Source organism: Canis lupus, chromosome 7, assembly GCF_011100685.1.
Source record: "Canis lupus familiaris isolate Mischka breed German Shepherd chromosome 7, alternate assembly UU_Cfam_GSD_1.0, whole genome shotgun sequence".
Taxonomy (NCBI): Eukaryota; Metazoa; Chordata; class Mammalia; order Carnivora; family Canidae; genus Canis; species Canis lupus.
Genome location: NC_049228.1, coordinates 55,190,592 through 55,213,059, shown reverse-complemented (window position 1 = coordinate 55,213,059; position 22,468 = coordinate 55,190,592). Strand labels below are relative to the sequence as shown.

Genomic DNA, 22,468 nt, shown 5'->3' with positions numbered 1-22,468 from the left:
AAATTCTTCTACACATTCCTCATTCTGAGCTAGCAACCTTGCTTCTTACTTCATTGAGATGATAGAAGCCACTAGATAGGAACTCCCTCTTTCCATGCCCAAATGTACACATACCCTCATCTACACCCTTCTTCCCTAATCTTGTCACAAGAGAGGCAATTTCTCCACATGTGCTCCGTATCTAGTCCGCTTTTACCCTCTTAGGGCTGTGCACATGCCATCAACCATTTTCTTTCCCGTATCATCAGTCTCTCTGAATTTAATGGACCACTCTTCTCAGCATGTAAATATTTTCTACAGTCTCCTATATTTGAAGTATTCCCTTGATTTCATGTTTCCTTTAACTTACTGCCCGACCTCTGCTCCCCTACAAATCCAATTTTCTCAAAAAAAAAATTTTTTGCTTACCCAGTCTGACTCTACCTCCTTAACTCCTATTTTTCTGTCCCTCACCATTCCATGGAAAAGGTTTTTTTATGGTTTTATTTATTCATTCATGAGAAACATACAGAGAGAAGCAGAGACATAAGCAGGCCCCTGCGAGGAGCCCAATGTGGGACTCGATCCCAGGACCCCAAGATCATAACCTGAACTGAAGGCATATGCTCAACCACTGAGCCATCCAGGTGGCCCTTCATGAAAAAGGTTTTTATTAAGATGGTCATTATCACCATATTCTAAAATTAATGAATGCTTTTCCCATTCTCGTCTTACTTAACTTCTCAGCAGCTTTCAATTCAAAGGCCACCCCTTCCTTCCTGAAAAACTCCCATTTAGCTTCCATAGAAACATACAAGAATTTCTTCTTACCTCCCTGACCCTCTCTGTCTTGGAGAGGAGTCTTGGGTGCACTTCTCCACATATGTTCTCCTTTTCCCATGGCTTTAAAAAATTCTCTTGTACCTCCAGCTCTCACCTGTACATCTCTATTTTGAGCCCTATCTTTCGGGCTCCAGGCATATAGAGACACAACCTATGTGACATAACTGCCTGACTCCGGGACATTTAAATTCAATACTTTGCCTTGTCCCATGTTGCATTCCCTCAACATGCTCCTACAGCCAGCTTCTGCACTGTAGTAAATGGCACCTCCATTTACTACTGAGGGTTTTTCTTTACCTTCTATTCTTATTCATTCTCCCTCATTCAGTTTATGACTCAGTCCTGTCAATTCAGTCTCCAAAATATATTTCAAATGTACGCATTTCTCACTGTCTCCATTGTCAGCTTTTTAGTTCAGAAGTAACACCTGGCCCTCAGACAGTATTTTTTTTTTAAGATTTTATTTATTTGTTAATGAGAGACACAGAGAGAGAGGCAGAGACATAGGCAGAGGGAGAGGCAGAGGTCCTAATCCCAGGACCCTGGGATCACAACCTGAGCCGAAGGTAGACGCTCAACTGCTGAGCCACCTAGGTGCCTGTCCCAGACTGGTTGCTCTTTAAACACACTTGTCCCTCTTCTGTCCATTCTCCACACTGTAGCCAGGACACTCTTTTAAAAGTAAAAGTTGGATTATGGGGCAGCCCAGGTAGCTCAGTGGTTTAGCACCGCCTTCAGCTCAGGGTGTGATCCTGGAAACCCATGATCGAGTTCCACCTCGGCCTCCCTGCGAGGAGCCTGTTTCTCCCCCTGCCTGTGTCTGTGCCTCTCTCTGTGTCTCTTGTGTCTCTAATGAATAAATAAAAATCTTTTTTAAAAAAGTTGGATTGTGTCACTATTAGATTTTAAATCCTTCAAAACTTTCCTACTGTATTTAGAATAAATTTTGGAGTCCTTCCAAAGCCCTAGTCTGCCAACTTTTCCATGCCATGACCCTTGACTCTTTATGCATATTATAACCACACAGTTCTTCTAGTGTTCCTTGAAAACATCATGCTCTTTCCCTCTCAGGGATCTCACACATGCTCTTCCCTTTGCCTAAAGACTCCTCCCCATTCTGCACAGGTGCCATCTCAAATATCACTTTCTCAGAGAGCATTTTTTTTAATTCATACCCCATTCCAAGAGTGGACACAGACTTAATTACTCGCTGGAAGCTTAGAGCAATTCTCAAAGCTTTTTCAACATCTTGATGATGATAACAGAGATACCATAAGTCAGAATCCCAAAATTAGTCATCAGCATCATTATTCCTTGGACCATAGTCATACTCTTCAGAAGGGATCCCATATTGGTCATTTCCTCCTGGCCACCATATTTTAGAAACTGCTTCCCCTACAGATAGGAATTCCCTATGACTTGGACCTAGTTCGCTGTGTCCAGAACTTCTGCACCCATTCTCCCTTGATCTAGGCCCCAGATCCTTACTCATTCCAGTTAATAACTTACAGTTCTCCACCTATGCCACCCATAATGAAGGGACCGTTTTTCTCTGTTACATAGAGTGGCTTAATTTCTCTTCCTTCATCAATTTCTTGCAGACTAGTTTATATATAAACAGTAGGCCCATTAAAGTTTATTCCAAAAAAAGAAAGTTCTTCAAAGATGGTCATGAAGACTCTAGCCTCCTTTAGAATATGGAAAATGCTGCAGTTTTAAAAGTAACAATCCATTTTATTTTATTTCTCATTTTTGTATTTTTATTTACATTTTTTATCATTCTTGAAGTATTTTTCTGTTTTTTTAATTTATTAAATTTTTTATTTTAATTCCAGCAGTTAATGTACAGTATTAAATTCATTTCCAGTATACAGTACAGTGATTCAATAATTCTATACATGGCTTAGTGCTCATCATAAGTATACTCTTCAATCTCCATCACCTATTTCACCCATTCAACAATTCATTTTAAAATTAATCTACATAGTTACTTGGAGACAGATATGAATCAGTAAATACAAAAATATCAATTGTAGCTGGTAGGGTTATAAGTGATTAGAAAATATTTTTGGTTACTTTCATTTTTTAAGTGGTCTACAGTGTTTCTCAAAGATATTGTAAGTCCTAAATAGATAAAACAAATAGTGTTTGTATATCGTATATAATGGCTACAAGTATCATAGTGTGGGTGGGCGATCCAAGCCACAGGATCTGATGTATGACCTAAAGTTTCTGTCTTCTCAGTGTGTGTGTATAGAAACATGTAATTGTGTCTCCATTGGGATATAAAGTGTCTTTACGTGTATAACAAACATGAGTGGCTAACATCCTCCAAAAACACTATCATCTGTGATGAACAAAGTAGAAGCTAATGCCTCTCTGCCTCATATTACTTACATGCCATGGTTTTGATATTATGCCAGGAGTCCTTTCTGATGTCTCACCTGGCAAACACAAAGTGTGGTGCCTTCAGTAAAAAATGAAGAACACCTGCTCACCAATATTTATGTGCAGATAGCCTTTCAAACGCCTAAGTGCCTCCCTCACAGACTTCTGTGCTACTTCCCTTCCTGTTCATTGTTCACCATTGTGCAATGGTTTCTCCAGTTTCTCCATTTCACATGTCACTGTGAGGCTTTAAACAGAATGCCATGGCCTGTTGGAGAATTGACCAGTATGAAGTAGGGAGCATGACTAATAGCTCCCAGATGGACTCCAGTGAACTCCCTAGCGCCACCTACAGGACCCTCTGAAATGTCAGCTAGATGATCTCTGCTAAAGGAGTGTTTTCCACCAGAGACACCCAGAAGGGTCCCAAGTGCCCTGTATCTTTATATTATGGGTCAATTTATATAAAATGTGTTTAATTATCAAATATACCATCTTCATTCATTCCAACAGTGGAATTCATTTAAGTATAAAGAATGACACATCAGACATTGGTTTATCACTTGTCTTAACTTCTTCAACTTTCTCAGTTGTGCATTTCTTCAGTATTCTGATACCTCCTGTGTAGTTTTGCTGTGTGTTCTCTTTAACTACATACGCTTCTTTCTTTAATTTTCCCCCCTAAATCACCTTATATCTTTTTCCAGCTGTTCAATCTGTGTTTTCCCTTAATAATTTCTTCTTTTATAGTCTTGCCTTTAATCGTTCTCCTAACTTGCTTCATTTTATAATACCCTTTATTTTTATCAAAGTTGGCATCAATAATTAACTTTGAGTGCCTACAGGGTGCATTACACGGCACTTGCTTCTTAATCTCTCCATCTCACGTACAATATATACACACATATTACTGGAGAAGCAGCTACTACCCCTCCTCTCCCTTCACCTTGCCACCAACTATTTAATTACTTATCCTTTCTCAGGAGTACATTACAGTGGAAGGGAGAAATTCAGTAGCTTTTATCACTCCTACATCTAATCTTGGTCACTGAATATGCCCTTAGGGTACATCAGGCATCCCTCCATAGAGCTTTAGCTTGTATACTGTGCAAACATAGTCCAACTATTCAAACACAAAGGAAAAGAATCTGGGAAAACACACGTAACATCCCCCAAAAAAACTGCTTTCCAATTTCGAGGCACACCGAATGGGTGATTTCCCCCAGTAATGTTCTGCTTAAGCTGACCTAATTAAATTATCTATCTACTCTCAAGTCACTTAATTATATTTTCTCATATATTATATCTACAGCTATATTTTCTTTATCCATATTTCTTTATCCATATTTCATACATTATATCTACAGCTACATTTTCTTTATCCATATTTCTTTATCCATATTCTTATCTCCCCCATCTAGGTTGTAGGCTATTTATATTTCTTTGCTATACAATATGTGATTCTGGAAGACACTTAATTAAAGTTTATGAATTAGAATTAGAATAAGTCATCTTATTTTAGAATAAGTCACATGGAAAAGACCGAGAAATAATAATCTCTGTGTACTATGTATTCAGACTAAGAAAATGAATAATTTCAAGAGTGAGTTCTCAGGAATATACCTGTTTCCTTGACTTTATGGGTAGACTTGATTTTCAGAAATGTTCTCCACTTTTCCCTCTGAGAAAGAATATATTCTGTCAAATGAAGACATCGTTGTGGCTGTGCAAACACACCTGGGTTTGTAGAATATGGGATTGTCACAGAGGGTGACCAGATAAGTACTTATGCCCCTACCTCCACGAGTTACCTAACAGTCTGCCACTCAAATCCCACAGATCTTCTGTTTTTCCAACAGAATACAAGCACATAAGAGAACTTGGAGTCTATCAAAGAGCTCTGCCTAATTTTATATCAATTTAAACTCACTAACTTTATGAGCATCTTGACCTCTCAACTCTCTTGGAATCTTCTTCCCTTTTGTTCTTCTCAGGATAGATTTTTGACCTGAGAGAATATATGCTGTAGAGATGCTGCCATGTGGATCGTCTCTGACCAAAAAATAAAAAATAAAACTGTGTCACCCCCATCCAAGCTACTCTCATCCCTGCCTTATGGAGTTTCACAGAAGATACCAAACCAGAATTGGGAAGGAGCACTCCAGAGATGAATTGCCATTTAGAGTCAGCAGGGTGAAATGACAGAAAGCTAAGTGGACTCACAAAGAACCCCAATCTGTGTTCTTGCCCTAGAAAAATTCATGGCAGGACTTTGAGCCAATTATCTCGCCTCAGTTTCCTTGTCAATAAAATGAAATCTTACACTCAATTATAGGGATGCGTTTTCCAACTCTAAAGTTCTATGCTTAAAAAAAAATAAATAAATAAAAAATAAAGTTCTATGCTTAAAAAAGAAATAAATAAAATTCTATCCTTAGATTTTCTAACTTACACCCCATAATTCCCCCTACTGCACAGGTACCTATTCTAAGAAAATAACCCAAGATATAACCAAAAATTTATATACAAGGATATATCATTTATACAAAGAAACCTGGAAAGACTAAGTATATATTTAACAATGAGAGGTGGGTAGGTGAATTCTAATACATTCAAATAGTGGTATTGTATGCAACTATTAAAAATATTTTCAAGGAACCTGTAATATGGTGTTTTTATTTTACATGTCTTTCTTTAAGCAGGAGAAAACTTAGTCAAAATCATCCAGGATTTTTAGCATATAAAATTAAGAAATATATCAAAATGTCGATATTGGTTACCTCTGGTAGTTAAATTATGTGTGCTTTTAATATTATTTCATAAATCTTTCTGTATTTTTCAATTTCTCTACATTGGCCTTGTGATATTACCTTTCAGTGAGAAAATGAGTGTGTGGTGTGACTTTTTATTATTAAGTTTCGGTGTGTTTTGCACTAAGGAAGAATCCAGAATATAACTGTATAATTATGAATTTTGAAGAGATGAAAAATCCAAAAGCAGGAATTTGAGAATAAATTTCCATATGAGAACAGGATAAAATGATTCAGGGGTTCACAGTAAGTTATCCGTACAGTGTATAGCCATGGATTTCACAGTGCTACTTAGAAACACATACTTATTTATAGCACTGTTAATACAGTTCGAAAGAGAAGTGCATGTTTTGAAAACATCTTAAGGGTAAAACAGAATATCTTGATAGTGAGTAATATAAACTGAGATGCCTTGGAATAGCCTTGTTCTTTCATAAGAAATTTTCATGAGTAGAATAGATACTAATCCGATTAATATTTTTTAGGTCAGCTGCTCAAAGCAGCCCAAGAAACTATGCGCCTGCAGAAATTGTTCAATAGATCACAATCTTTTTGTTGTTGCTGTGAACAAGTTCTCTTATTTGATTTAAACTAGTACCCTAACAATAAAGCTCTTTGTGGTTATTAAAAAAATAAGTAACAATTTTAAAACATGACCTGAAAAAAATAGACTTTGCAGAGGTTCAAAATGTTTTGTCTTGTTTTAATTTCACTGACATTAGCAGCCAGTTTTTTTTTTAGTAGCCAGGCTGCTTAATTCAAGGGTGGGACCTCTGAGCCCGTGCTGTTACCTTGAGTTTGTGGGATTTTAGGTGCTCTCGTGTCTGGAAGAGAGAGCCGTGAAGCAAAGGACCTTGTAAGTTCTTTCTCAGGTCTGTGGGTCCCAGGCTTGGCACATCTTCCTGGGTGCATTCTAAAGCAGTCTGTCTCAAAAACTGTTTCTTCCTAGGTGATTAGGTTCTTTGTATGAAATTAAGCGGGTCACAACAGCATAGAATCTGTTACAAATTTTGCTCACACTGAGCAAGAAGTGAATCTTAACATTTGCAAAAGGGGATTTGAGACTTTGTGAAACCAAATATATTGACATCATATTTCCCTACTGCTTAAGAGAGAGAATCAAATAAGTTGCTTAACATCTGACGAAGTATGTTTACTAATCGTAGTTATGCTCTAGGAGTAGTAGACATTAACTAGGTAAATGACAGTCTCTTCAGTTTATAAAACAAGGAACAGTGAGATGCATAACCCATCTGTAGGAGGAAAAAGACACAAAGTAAGGAAGCCTAAAGAAATGAATACGAGCAGTGAAAGAGTGTCTATTCAGCCAGCCACATATGAGAGTAATTATGAATTATTCAAATTGTGGTTCTATTCCTCTTTCCTTCATCAACTGTCCTGAAGAGGATTAAGAGGCTCTGACTTTTCAGCGTATATGCTTCTTGCCTTTTTGCCTGTTCTGCCTCAGTTTCACGCTTTATAGGACTGTGTCATCATGAGTCACAGCACTGAAGGATTTTTCAGGAGTTGTAGCAATGCCAAAACTATTTTAATAATCTCTACTGATCTGTTGTAGGGCTTTTTTTTTATGATAGAGAAATCTTGCAGTGCACAACATTTATTTTATTCCTTTTTGCAACTTTCTACCATGAAAGTTTTTTCTCCATCACAGGTTTCTGTTTTGTTGTTGTTGTTGTTGTTGTTGTTGTTGTTGCTGTTTTAACCCCTGGCTGCTTTGCACTATAAGGCTTCAAAGGGATATTAATGCTCATTTTCCTTTGCAATTGGCTTGGGTGTCTGGTAATTTCCTGAGTTAGATGACTGTGGAAAAAAGCAGCTAAAAGTCTGTAGTGGTGAGCCCTTTACAGCCCTTGTTACTGATCAAGGTGACCTTTCAAAGGCTGCTGTTAAACCAACCCTGATAAATTGCAAAAGTGTGATCTTTGTACATAATTTCTATTCTGAGGTTCTTTATGATGACAATTCTTGATATCCCATTTTAATTGAAAAAAAAACCTGCTACTACGTAACAGAGACCACTTCTTGAAAATTCGATATAAATATCAAAATGAACTGCTTTACTTCATGTTTTTCATACTAAAAAGATCTTTTTAATCTACTACCAACTTTAATACTCTTTTCACAGTCCATTTCACATTGGGAATATGTAAAACCTTTTGACTGGTCATCTCCTCTAGATGGTTTGTAAGTGGAAGCAAGCAATCCTGGCTAGTTGCCTGAAATGGTCACCATATGAATGGTCACTACTCATATTATGAAGCATATAATTGAAAAATGTGTATGTGGTTGGAAATGACAGTTTTATCAGCAAGGGAAAGTCAGGTGTCAGTGAGCTTTCTTATTGTCCCTATTGTTCAAAATTCATAAACAGTTTTGTGAAATAACACTAGCATAATTTATTGAGCACTTACTATGTTTCAAGTTCAGTGTTTGGCATTTGCCTTGGGCTATCCCATTTAATCCTTTTTCATAACTCTTTAAAGTAGAAATTTTACAAAAGAGTAAGCCAGGTTTATTTTTTTTAAATTTTATTTATTTATTTATTCATTCATGAGAGACAGAGAGAGAGAGAGAGGCAGAGAGACAGGCAGAGGGAGAAGCAGGCTCCATGCAGGGAGCCTGACGTGAGACTCGATCCTGGGACTCCAGGATCACGCCCTGGGCCAAAGGCAGGCGCTAAACCACTGAGCCACCCAGGGATCCCAATAACCTAGGTTTAGAGAGGTTAAATGATCTATCCAAGATCACAAAGCCAGTCTGGTAGGAGCTGGATTTCAAACCCACATCGGGGTAACTCCATGGTTGCTCCCCTTAAGAGCTACTCTTGCCTGCCTCCCTTTGCAGTGAGGAATAATAAGGAAGAGCCTGTGCAAACCCCTCAGGGGTTGGACATAATCCCAGAGGAGCTGAGCTTTCCTCCACCGTGCTGACATAAAGCATTCATTTCCCTGCTTCATCCATTCAGGAAATAGCCACTGAGCCCTACGTTATGCCAAGCCCTTTGCTCATTACATGGTATGGAAAGATGAATAAGACCACATTCCCCTTCCTGAGAGAGTCCATGTCTAAAGAGAGAGAAGAGATATGCAAAAAAACTATGATGAAATATGAGCTAAATTTGGAAAGTAAGCAAAGCTGTGGACACGGGGGAGTGGCAGGCAGTGTGAGACCCGAGGGACAGAGTTGCTGCTGGCTGGAAGACAGAGAGCAGCTGCTGTGAAGGATGTCCCCAGTGGGAAGGAGGGACCACAGCTGACTTGAGATGAAGACTGTCACCCAGGCCTCCCACCAGGCTTCCTTAAAGGACCAGGAATAAATTGAATCTGGTTGCTTAAATTGTAATCACATACCCAAGGGTTTGGGGGTCCCAGGATTCTTCAGAGTTGCTGTTGTCTCAACTCCAAACTCCTACTCTTAATATAGAGCCCCCAAGTATGGTTTGGTTGATTCTACTGGGCTGTGTCACCACAGATCCAAATCTATGATCACTTGAAATAAGACCGAGACTTCATCTGTTTAAATAATGGTTAAACACAGGGTATGATGAAAAGAAAATGAAGAATTTTACCTCCCACCTCTGAGCTGTGATTAGAAGTCTGCTCTAGGAAAATACTTTGAGACTGGCCCTTCATACACTGGTGTAGTGTTTTCAGCATCCGTGGTGACTGAATTATTTAACTTTTATATATATATATATATATATATATATATATATATATATATATATAAAGGAGCTGTGAGATCATTGCTGCATTTTCTATTGAGTTAGTAGCTGACATCTAAATATACTTGGCTGGAAGACGTAGCAGCTAATGATCAATATTTTGAGGGATTAGTGGCAACTTAAAAATGCATATAGTTATTTCATTTGTTTAAATGCTTTGGGGACCTTTTATTTCTCGTACCTCTGCTATTCGTTTTTCTTTTTTTTTTTTCCCCCCTTGCTCACAAAGTTGAGTCAGCACCAGAAGCATATTCAAATTAGACTTGTCATACAGGGGGGAAAAAAACTCTGACTTTGTCAGGGTGGGTGGAGGGGAAAAAGGCAACTTTTTGTCAGTCTTTTGTATTTCAGCAGCTGGATTCATTGCTACCATGGCAACGGACCACATGATGAGGTGTATTAGATTGCTGTGTGTTGAGCACAAGGGGAAGAATGAACACAGCGTTTTATTGAAGTTAAAGGTTGCTTTGGAGTTTCTTCTGTGGAAATGTGCACGGTCAAATACTATAGCTCTCAGCATATGTAGTACTTTAGGGGAAGAATTAGGGGCATGTTGGTGCATTTCACTACAAAACCAGGTAAGGCACAACTGAATCTATGAAACTGAACTCTTCTGTTGCAGGAGCATAACTTGCTGGGTGGAATTTCCTCGGCACCCCCACCCCCAGCCCTCCATGGGCACAGGACAAATTTCTCTCCCTCCACCCCAGCTCCTTCCTGTCTGATTTCACCCTTTATTATTTGAAAGTCTAAAGCCTTGTGAATTTTTATGTCTTCGGTAGTGTGTGTGAGGGTGTCTGTGCAACTAAAACAAAGAAAACTAGAAAGAAGTAATAAGAATGCAGTGATTCGCGTCTGCAAGTAAAAGTGAGCTTCCTTGTTTTGATCTTTGAAAATGGTCTGCTGCTCTTACAGGACACCTGGTCAGCGGCATGGGTCCCGAGCGTTGGTCTCTTTGACTAAATTAAGCAGCAGGGTAAAAATCCTCCCTCGTGCTACTCGGTGTGTTTATTGTATCTGCGCATTTATTCCTCTTGCATCATATACCTGCCAGCCTCATCTCGCACGAGTAGTTGGGTTTTGGCTACGATTTTTACAACCTATTTTATTTCCATTAGTATTCTGTTCTTTCAGGCATTGTGGTTCTGTGTGCTTCAGGGGATTTAAAAATAGAAGTAAATACAATGCTAGGGTTAGTATAAAATGAACTCTTGCTTAGGGCTGGGGAGAGCCAAATGTAAACAATGCAGAGTGGTGTAGGGAAGCATCAACTCTCCAGTGCAGAAGACTCCTGTGCCTTTTCCTTGGCCTGCTAGCAGCTTGCTTCAAAAAAGAGGTAGCTTTGATATGCAGAGCAAGTTAGAGGAGAAAATTTCTTGAGTAATAACTTAATGTTGCTTCCTTCTTTGTGGAGTCTACAGATGTTTGATGGTCATCCTTTTTTTTTTTTTTTTTTTTTTTTTTTTTTTTTTTAAGTCTGGGGCTCACCCAGCCAACTTCTTTCCACTTAGAACAAAGTTGTCCCTGCAGCTTTAGAGACAAAGCCCAGCTAACCCAGGAGCGGAGCCCCCACACCGTTGCTCCAGTGGATTCACTCTCCACCTGGAGTGTTTTCATCAGAGAAAGTCTTTCGAAAACATTTCCCTAGCTAAAAATCAGTTATTTGCCACTCACTGGCAGCAATTTGGATAAGAGCCAAGCAAATGATCTCAAGTTTGGTTCATATATCACTCTTTCTTCAAAAAGATAAACAGATTTTGTTAAATCCACTTAACGCTCTGTGATTTTCATTGCTGTTTCCTTAGTCTCTCTAGTTTTCATATGTCTGGGTCATCTTCTAAATTTGAGCAAGGAGTTATAATCATTTTTCAAAATAATTTTTTTGCCACGACTGCAAATAAAGGGGACTGTTTCCTTGATGACAAATGCCCAAAGCATTATAATAACACTGAACGTGAGTAAAATGCCCATGCTGTTTCTGAAATCATTCTTTCCTTTTACTCTTTGTTGTTTGGAATATAGAATAAGCTATGAGCATCAACTCTGAAACATCAAGTATTTTCACAAGCATAAGTTGTTATTAGCTAAGAATAGGAAGTTTCCAAGAAGGAATGAAAGATGGTACCTGGTAAAATATTTTATTTTATTTTTTAAAGATTTATTTATTTATTTATTTATTTATTTATGATAGACCTGGAGAGAGAGAGAGAGAGAGAGAGAGAGAGAGAGAGAGGCAGAGACACAGGCAGAGGGAGAAGCAGGCTCCATGCCAGGAGCCGGATGTGGGACTCGATCCCGGGACTCCAGGATCACGCCCTGGGCCAAAGGCAGGTGCCAAACCGCTGAGCCACCCAGGGATCCCCTGGTAAAATATTTTAAAGTGTGAAATTCTCAGTACTGACAATATCTGAGGTAGAAAGGTATTTATTAAAGGAAAAATAAAGGAGGGAGGGAGGGAAAGAAGGGAGAGTCAGACACAGAGAACACAAGAAAGGTGCAAAGGTAGAGAACAAACGTGTAAATGATCTCTTCTTCATTGCCAGCAGCATGGAATGGTTTGTCTCTCTGTATAAATGAAGAGAGGGAGTAGGGCAGATGAAGTGGATTTACTAAAAAGTAGTAGTATTCCACTATTCCGTGTTCAAAGTACTTAATCAGACCTAGATCCATTCTATAATTGGAATGAAAACAAATTCCTGTTGTTTCAGTGCCTATAGTTCTTATTGCTGTTGTGGGCTAAGATATCACCCAGCAGAGACGTCAGAGTGAGGTATGCGTAAAAAAACAATATGTATCCAAATTTCTGTGATCTTTATACACCTGACAGTGGGCCATATGTGTATGTCCATTTCTCAGGTCATCATAACTGAGAGGTCCATAAGATGGAAACCCCTTTTAAATTTTATTTTTTAATAATAACTATATGTTTAAGTTATACAACATGATGATTTGATACACACAGATATATAGTGAAATGATTACTACAGTCAAGCTAATTAACATATCTTTCCTCATATAGTTGCTACTTCCTGGTGTGTGATGAGAGTATTTGAAATCTACCCTCAGCACATTTCCAGTATGCAAAAAGATAGTATTATTACCTATAGTCATTATGCTATACATTAGCTGTCTACACTTGTTCATCCTACATAACTGCAAGTTTGTACATGCTGACCAACATCCTCTCATTTCCCCCACCGCCTCATGGCTGGTAACCACCATCCTACTCTCTGCTTCAATGTATTCAAATTTTCTAGATTCCACATATAAGTAAGAACATGCAGTATTTTTCTTTCTGTGTCTGGCTTATTTCATTTAGTATAAAGTCTTCTCTTCTCAGTTCATTCATGTTGTTGCAAATGGCAGGATCTCCTTTATAAATACTCCTTTGTATATATCACAATGTCTTTATCCACTCATATGTTGATGATACACCATTTCCATATCTTATTATTGTGAATAATGTTACAATGAACATGGGATTGCAGATATCTCTTCCATGTACTTATCTAAATTTCTTTGTGGTTATACTCAGAAAAGAGATTGCTGGATCATATGGTAGTTGTATTTTTAGTTTTTTGAGAAACCTCCACACTCTTTCCCATAATGGTTATATGAACATTTCTTTTCTAGTTGTTTTGATACTTACATTTTTAAGATACAAAATGATTTTTGATATGCTTGTTTTAAATTAGAAATGTTGCCAAGGTGTTTTTTTTTTTTTTTGCCAAGGTGTTTTAATGGAGTCATATTTTTGCCAATGTTTCTTTAAATCATGCTTTATTGTTCATTTTGAATGATTGATAGTGTTTCTTAACATTTTAGCTTTAATTTCTAGAGCTCCCTAACATCTCAGACAAACAGCTAATTATCTGCAAACATTTACCCCTATTAAGGAGATAGATGTTCAACAGAGTCATGATAAAGAAGAATTGTAGTGACTATTATAGCTTCTTCAATAAAATCAATGGTAACTGTTGAACCCCAAGATAATATTGCTAAAGTAAAGCTCAAACCAATAATGATGACTCAGTATCCGCTAGATATTCCATTTTTAGGTATTGCTATTTTTAAACCTATGATTTCACTAAAGTGGATTTTATTCTTGACAACCATGTGATTTTTTGCATGAAAAAAATTGGACTTTAAAAAATATTCTTAAATGTTTCATATAAAAAAGCAATGGCATCATAATCATGATGACAATGGCAATAATGATTAATTCAGAGAATAAGATAGACTTTATTAGAAAGCTCTAAGCTCTGTATGTAGTAAAAGGCCAATGTTTTAAAAAACAAAGGAAGCAGAAATTTCTAATGGGTGGTTTTATTCTCAGATATTTACTTTCAAATGTAATTAATTCTATTAATAACATTTAGAAATCATTAACAGTAGGTGTGTCTGTTATGTTCTTATCAGAGCTTATTATAAAGGATGTTGACTTTGTTCAATAAGCAATAGAGGCTTTCATCAATAATGATTAAACTCATCAATAATTCTGCAGTGTGGAGACCAGTATCTGATATTAAAAGAGTAAACTCGTTGCTAGTAATGAACAATATGCTACATTTTTAATATCAAAAGAGGAAAAATCAACTGGTTCCACTCTCATAATGATGTTAGCCGATAAATTTTAAAGTGATATTATTATAGTAATTCCCTACTACCTGGCATGCATACTATGAAATATTCACTATTGACACTATTTGAATCTTTTAATCATCTTTTTAAATTCTAAATTGTATTTTTAATTTTTTTTTTGAAAGAAAGAGATGGCATGAGCAGGGAGGGCTAGAGGGGGAAGGAAAGAGAGAATCTCAAGCAGACTCCCCAGTGTGTGTGGAGCCTGATGTGGAGCTCGATCTCATGAACCTAAGATCATGACCTGAGCCAAAATCACGAGTCGTCTACTTAACCAAGTAAGCCACCCAGGCACCCTCTTCTATTACTTGTTTTAAAACAATGTTATATATCTGAAGCCTATTGACTTGGGTTTATTTGAAGAAAATTATATTCAGAAAAATCACTTGCCTCCACCTACACTCACATGAAAGAAAATATTGTATGGATTGACAATTCCAATATATAATGTAGATCCATCAAAGTAGTACAAGAAAATACAGAACTTGAAATATAAAAGCATGCTTTCAAAGGCAGAAACAACAAAGGAATGGTTACAGGAAATGTTATTACACACCTGCATAACTCCCAGCATTATCAACATGACTCACCAGAATTGTACATTTTTTTACCAAGGATGAGCCTCCAATGATACATCATAATCACCCAAAGATCATAGTTTACCTCATGGTTCACTCGTGGCATTGTCCATTCTATGGGGTCTGGACAAATGTATAATGTTATCTATCCATTATTATAATACCACACAGAGTATTTTCACTGTCATAAAAATCCTTTGTGCTCTGCCTTTTTTCTCTCCCTTCTCCACCCTCTTTCCTGGAAACCACTGATCTTTTTATTGTCTCCATAGTTTTGCCTTTTTCCAGAATATCATATAGTTGGAATCATACATAGCCTTCTCAGATTGGCTTCCTCTACTTAGGAATATGCATTTAAGGTTCCTTCTTCACTTGTCATGTCTTGATAGCTCATTTCTTTTTTGCACTGAATAGTATTACATTGTCTTGACGTATCACAGTTTATTTCATCATTCACCTACTGAAGGATATCTTGGTTGCTTCCAGGTTTGGGCAATTATTATTAAACTGCATAATCATCCATGTGCAGGGTTTTGTGTAGACATAAGTTTTCAGCTCCTTTGAGAAATAACAAGGAATATGACTGCTGGGTCATGTGGTAAGAGTATGTTTAGTTTTGTAAGAAACTTCCACACTGTCTTCTTAACGGGTTGTACCATTTTGAATTCCCACCAGCAATGAATGACTACTCCTGTTAGTCCATACCTCACCAGTATTTGGTGGTGTTAATGTTCTGGGCTTTGAGCATTCTAATAGTTGTATAGTGGTATCGCATTGTTGTCTTGATTTGCCTTTCTCTAGTGGCATATGATATATACATCTTTTCATATGCCTATTTGCCATCTGTATATCTTTTTTGGTAAAGTGCCCATATTTTAATTGGGTTGTTTGTTTTTTTATTGTTGAGTTTAACAGTTCTTTGTATATTTTTGATAACAGTCCTTTATCTGATGTATCTTTTGAAAATTTATTCACCCAGTCTGTAGCTTGTCTTCTCATTCTCTTGATACTGTGTTTCACAGAGCAGAAGTTTTTAATTTTAATGAAGCCTAGCTTATGAATTATTTCTGTCATGGATTGTGCCTTTGGTGTTGTATTCACTAATTATTTTTAAAATACCTACAAATTAAACAAACTTCATTTTGATCCTTAGCAAATATTTTTAAAAGGGAGAAGCAGGGATGAGGAAAGGGAGATTATACCCAAAGTTAGGGAGGGTGTGGAAAATTGGAGCTCACATATGATGCTATTGAGAGTACAAATTGATACTTTTAGAGGGCGTAGGGTCAACATGACAATGTGTTTAAAAAGGGGCACCTGGGTGGCTCAGTGGTTAAGTGTCTGCCTTCAGCTCAGATGGTGATCCTGGGGTCCTAGGATCAGGTCCCGCATCAGGCTTTCCACAGGGAGCCTGCTTTTCCCTCTGCTTAGGTGTCTGCCTCTCTCTGTGTGTCTCTCATGAATAAATAAAATCTTTTAAAAATAAATAAAGGCTTTAAAATTATGTACCCAACAATTCTACTACAAGGAAAATACCCTAACAAAACAGTCAAACATATATATAAAGAGAGAGAGAGTTTTTCATTGTTGTGGTGTTCGTGTGTAAACAAGGCAGCCATTCTGAAGAAAGAAGTCTGAGAAATGGAACAAACACATCAGCTTATATTTCTGCTCTAATAGCTATAAGCTATAAGAAGTCATAGATATGGCTATATGCTTATTAAACCATTCCACTTCTCTACTCTTTAGCTAAAACATGAATAGGCAGCATGGTATAGAGAAAAGGGCCTTGGTTGGCTACAGACTCAGAATGCTGATTGCTGCTATGGACTAGCTGTATTCATATAAATATAGGAATATAAAAAATCCTTATGTTAGAGAGTAGAAAATAAAACATCTGTGGATCCCCTTACCTGCTTATTTGCATTTTTCTTAACAACTGATCTTGCAAATAAAAAGTCCCGTATCAAGTGGAAGAGGATAGGGTATATTTTTATAATTTCACTGAAAGGAAATGCCAGATGGTAAAACCTGGAATGCCTTGGCTTTGATAGAAAGACAGTAAAATATTTTGGATAGGCTATACTTCCCAATTATCATTGTTTGAAATTGGCTCAAAAGAAATTTCTGCTTACATAAAGATAAACAGAGGATAATTGGTTTTGAATGCAAACTAGCCTTTAGGTATAGTGAAGAGGGCAGAGATCTAGAGCAGTGTTGTTCTATAGAACCTTCCATGGTGGGGCCCCGGTGGGGCTCAGTTAGTTAAGCATCTGACTCTTGATATCAGTTCAAGTCATGATCTCAGTGTCATGGGATTGACCCCTAAGTCAAGCCCTGGGTTAGGCTCCCCACTCAGTAAGGAGCTTGCTTGAGGATCCTCTCTCCCTTCCCCTCTCCTTCTGCCCCTCCCTCCACACATATGCTCTCTCTCTCTCTCTCTCTCTCTCTCTCTCTCTCTCTCTCAAATAAATAAATAAATCTTTAAAAAAAGACCTTCTAGGGTGCTAAATATGTTCTATGTCTGTGCTGTCCAACGGTAACTACTAATCCCCTATAGCTGTTAGACACTCAAAGTATGACTAGTGTGACTGAAGTACTATATTCCTAATTTTATTTAATGCTAAGTCATTTAAGTTAAAATAGCCATCTATGACTAGCACTGTCTTACTGGACAGTATGGCTCTAGAATTAAGCACAATAGGGATGCCTGGTTAGCTCAGTGGTTGAGTGTCTGCCTTTGGCTCAGGTCGTCATCTTCTGGTCCTGGGATTGAGTTATCCCTCTGCCTATGTTTCTGCCTCGCTCTGTGTGTCTCTCATGAATAAATACATTTTTTAAAAATCTTTTAAAAAGTAGAATTAAGCACAACAGATCGGGTCTTTTATTTAATGTGGGGATTCATTTCAACATCTCTGATGATTAAGAGTGATATAGGACAAGAAGGTTAATATTCTTTGTGAAATATCCCTTTCCTCCAAAGAAATACTTAACAGGGAGATCATTTGATTCTATGACTGTAAGTTCACGATTGTTCAGAAAAGTCTTGGTCTCAAATATTCTTTAGCCTTACTCACTTAGGAATTCTAATGGTCACTCATTTTTCATTTATCAAATAGAAGACACTTAAGTTGAATTTATGTCTCAATGTAAAAAAAAATGTACCTTGTACATTTATTCTCACATTACTACCACCCTCACAACACTTCTGACAACAGATTGTGGATTTTCCACACCAAACAATTCTAACTAACTGCCTGGAGTTTCTGTTAGATCCCACAGGTTAAAGGCTCAGTCTCACAAGACTGTCTGCCCCACTACACTCAGATGCCAGTTGTAAGTCCAGGTTATCTATCACCTGAGCTTCTAACCGATTGGCTATAAATCAGAGGTTTCCACTACCCCCTCCTCAGGTTCAGTCATTTGTTAGAATAGTTCACAGAACTCAAGGAAACACTTACCTATGGTTGCTGTTTTATTGTATAACAGAGACTCTGAAAAAAGATACCAATGAACAACCAAATGAACAGATACACAGGACAAATTTCAGAAGAGTTCTGAGTGCAGGCACTCCTGTCCCTGTAGAGTTGGGGTGCACCACTGTCCTGTCACATGGATGTGTTCCATGTGTTCCAACCCAGAGGCTCTCCAAACCTCATACTTTGGGGATTTTTATGGAGAATTCATCTGTTTGCATAGTCATTAATCATTCTCCCTAGAAGATGCAAATGGTGTTGAAAGTTCCAAGCTTCTGGTCATGGCTTGGTCTTTCTGGTGACCAGCCCCATCCCAAAGCTATCCAGGAGCACACCAAGAGTCACCCTTAGAACAAAGACACTCCAATCACCTAGAAAACTCCAAAGTATTTAGGAGCTGTGTATCAGGAGCCAGGGAGAAAGACCAAATATATTAGAACAAAAGATGCACCTAATGTTCTTATCACCTAGGAAATTATAAAGGTTTTAGGAGCTCTGTGCCAGGACCCAGGGATAGAGACAATATATATTTTCTACTATTTCACAATCAGACACTATACTTGACATTGAAAACATAATGACAGTCCAGAATCCCTAGATACAAAGTTTCCTTGGAATACAATTAGGAATCATATGATACAGACCAGATGTTACAGAGAAGGGGTGAGAAAATGGTTTATGTAGAAAAAAGCATTGGGATAAACTTTAAAAATAGTGAGCATTAAATAGGAGACTGGGGAAAAGAAGATCTGTAGAGAGGGAACAGTTGGGAAAAATCAGGGAAAGGTGAGAATCAGAAATCTCTGAAAATGTAAGCTAGTCATGAAAATGTAAAAAGAATAGAACTCAGAAAGTGTTCAGGAACAAGATCATTATCACCACCACCATCATCATCACCACCACTGTCACCACCGTCATCATTACATCATCATCTCCACCACTGCCTTCATCACTATCATCATCACATCATTGTCACCACCACCATCATCACTGCAGTTGCAGTAGCCACATGCTGGTTACTTTGCATTAGACCAAGCATTTTTCATGCATTACTTAATTCTTGCTAGAACTCTATGAAGCAAATACTACCCTAATTTATTGATGAGAAAACTGCACTGCCAATAAGTAATTGCCACACTCGGATGTCAGGCCAGAGGCAGCCCTGTTAAACCACACTCAGTTTCCACTTTTGCTGAGTATTCTCATCTCCTATGGAATTTAAACAGCTTTACCCTGAATACTCTGGGAAATCATCTGAGAAAAATCATAAGCAGCAATGTAGAAAATAGAGCTCATTTAGAAAGGTCAAAACACAGTTCCCTTTATCATTGTGGAAGCAAGTCTTCTAAATCAATTTCTGATTTGAGTACATTATTATTCTCCTGCCTTTGCCCATTGAGGTGGATTTTTTTTTATCACTTGGCAGTATATCCTGGTTCATTTATGGATTGGAAGATAATAGAAGGTGTTACTTCCAGCATCGGGGCCTCCACTGTTTTCTGAGAAGTTACTTTCAATTTCTTCTAAAGTCTTATGATCAGTGTGGTTGGAAAAGAACATTGGGAAATGCAGAGTAAGGTGGAGGAGGTGAAATGTTGTCTTGACAGTAAAGAGCTGAAAGAAGGATAAGGATATTCCCCAAGGGGATCCACAGTAGTCTGGCTCTCGGGAGGACCAACCAAAGAGGATCAGGAGGGAATAGCAGAGAAGAGCAATGTACTGACCATGTGGTTCTTTCCAGTATGTTGGATGGCAGTGGAAAACCCAAACATACAAGAGGACACACAGAAGACATCATAGGAGAGTTCTATGCATTCTCTGATGTAATAAACTAGAAAAATTTTAAGTGCCAGATACTATTCCCAACATGTTTAGTTTACCATTTTTTAAAAATATTTTATTTATTCATTTGAGAGAGAGAGTGAAGAGAGAAAGCACAAGCAAAGGGAGGGACAAGGGAGAGAGAGAAGCAGACTCCTCGAAGAGCAGTGGGCCCAACACGGGGCTCGATCCCAGGACCCCAACATCATGATCTGAGTCTAAGGCAGATGCTTAACCAACTGAGCCACTTGGTTTACTCTTTTAAGTTAATGAATCCTCATTTAAAGAACAATACTTAGCCCATAGAAATCACTGAATACACATAGTTATTATCTCTGTTAATAATTACAACCCCATGAGCCTTTTATCATATATCATCTCTAGATTATGCACGAAGAAATCAGGACAGAGAAGTTAACTAATATCCACAAGGCTTACAGTTAATAAGAGCTGTAGTTAGTGGGCTTAACCACTATGCCATCTTGCCTACTCTTAATCTACGTAAAGTCTATTATATGTAAAGGGATTATATTTATAACATGCTTACAGAGTACCTGACAGGTAGTAATTCTGACATATATAATACCTGACATATGTAATAAGACTTAAAAGATGTTATATTTATATCATCCTCCACTGCTCAGAGATAGTAAGATTGTTAGGGCAGCTTTGGCTTTATTCTCACATAAGTTTGAGTAAAGCTTTGTTTATGAGCATGCCCATTATAAATTGGAGGAATCCTCTTTCTACCCAAATATTATCAATCAGTTTGACTGGCACTTGAAGTTTTCACCTCAAAGAATGTGCCTCGTAGAAGTGTTCCATATACACAACTATAAAACTCTGCCCTTTTGACAGAGAATGATTGCAGTTAATGGTCCTAATGCAAGCAAGTGAAATTCCCTTCCATGCTTGGTATTTGCATAATATGTCAATTTGTTCATTGCGGTCTGACATTTTCATAACCTAAAGGAGTGAGAGGCTGGTAGCCAGGAAAAGGAATCAGGCCAGAGCCTGGAAAGGCGTAGTCATAAGGGAATGGATTGGTAATAAAGTCCTCAAGGTCACACGGGTGGTTCCAGGCAGGCCCCAACCAGACCCTAGAACAAAGCCAGACACAAACTTAGGTTCTGATTTGTTTTCCCTTTAACATGACTTAGTTGGGGGCAGGTGGACTATCATCCTCTGTCCAGAAATCACTTAGTGGAAAAGAAGGTGGCTTGCAATCTAACTTAAGTAAGAATGTCAACAGATGCAGAATTGAAGATAATTACCGTTTTGGATACAGGCTGTGAAAGAACAGCCCTGTTTCTGGAATTCCTGGAGAGAATGGTACTGCTGTGGATGGTGCATGAGAACTGGGCAAAGGAGGTCTGAGAACACCTAAATCAGGATGGCAGAAATGAGAGGACTCTGGGAGAAGTCAGAGCACAGCAGAGAATGAGCAGGGGAAAACCTCAGGAAGGGTGACCAGCAGCTGCCTTGTCTTCTGCACCTGTCACTCCTATCTAGCTCCCTTTGTCTTTATCTATGACATCAGTGTTTTAGCCAATGATGTCACGGGGCAAGTGTGTGAGGTACTACCCCAATAAGAAGGTGAGGAAGGAGACCAGCAGACTTCCCTCCTCTCTGCTACATAGGGCAAGGCAGGCTGAGGAACGAGGTGGGAAGATCTACCTTTAGATATTTACCCTCAGCTATGCAACCCTCATCTCAGATGGCTACTTCTCCATGAGCTTAAATTTAGGCCATAGTTTCTTTGAATATTTAGGGAATATGTTGATAATGTTATGATTCACAGGGTTTCCAAAGTAATCTCTGCAAATATTATGTGTCCTTTATTATCTGGAGAAGTAATAAGCTTTTATTAACCATAATAACTAACATGTGTATGTGATTTACTGTTTGTGAAGTATTTTGGTTGCATTATATTTGAATCTCCTAATAACCTTCCAAGGGAGATGACATCATCATCTCCTTTTTATTTTTTTTTTAAATTTTTATTTATTTATGATAGTCACAGAGAGAGAAAGAGAGAGAGGCAGAGACATAGGCAGAGGGAGAAGCAGGCTCCATGCACCGGGAGCCTGCATCATCTCCTTTTTAAAGATGAATGAATGAATTTCTTGGAGCTACTGAGTTAGCCAGCAAAATATAGATTTTAATTTACTGATTTACTAACACATG

The 22,468-nt window shown here is 38.0% G+C and overlaps 1 protein-coding gene across 33 annotated transcripts in view; it reads left to right on the top strand.

The window, feature by feature from the left end:
• Nucleotides 1-22,468, top strand: part of DTNA (dystrobrevin alpha) — a 351,511-nt gene that overhangs the window by 180,725 nt on the left and 148,318 nt on the right. The window contains exon 1 of one of the 33 annotated variants that reach the window (XM_038543524.1): nucleotides 10,193-10,343. The exons of the other annotated variants lie outside the window; for them this stretch is intronic. The gene's annotated coding sequence lies outside the window, so the exon portion shown is untranslated. Of the gene's footprint in view, nucleotides 1-10,192; nucleotides 10,344-22,468 lie in introns of those variants that run through there. 33 annotated transcript variants of the gene reach the window in all.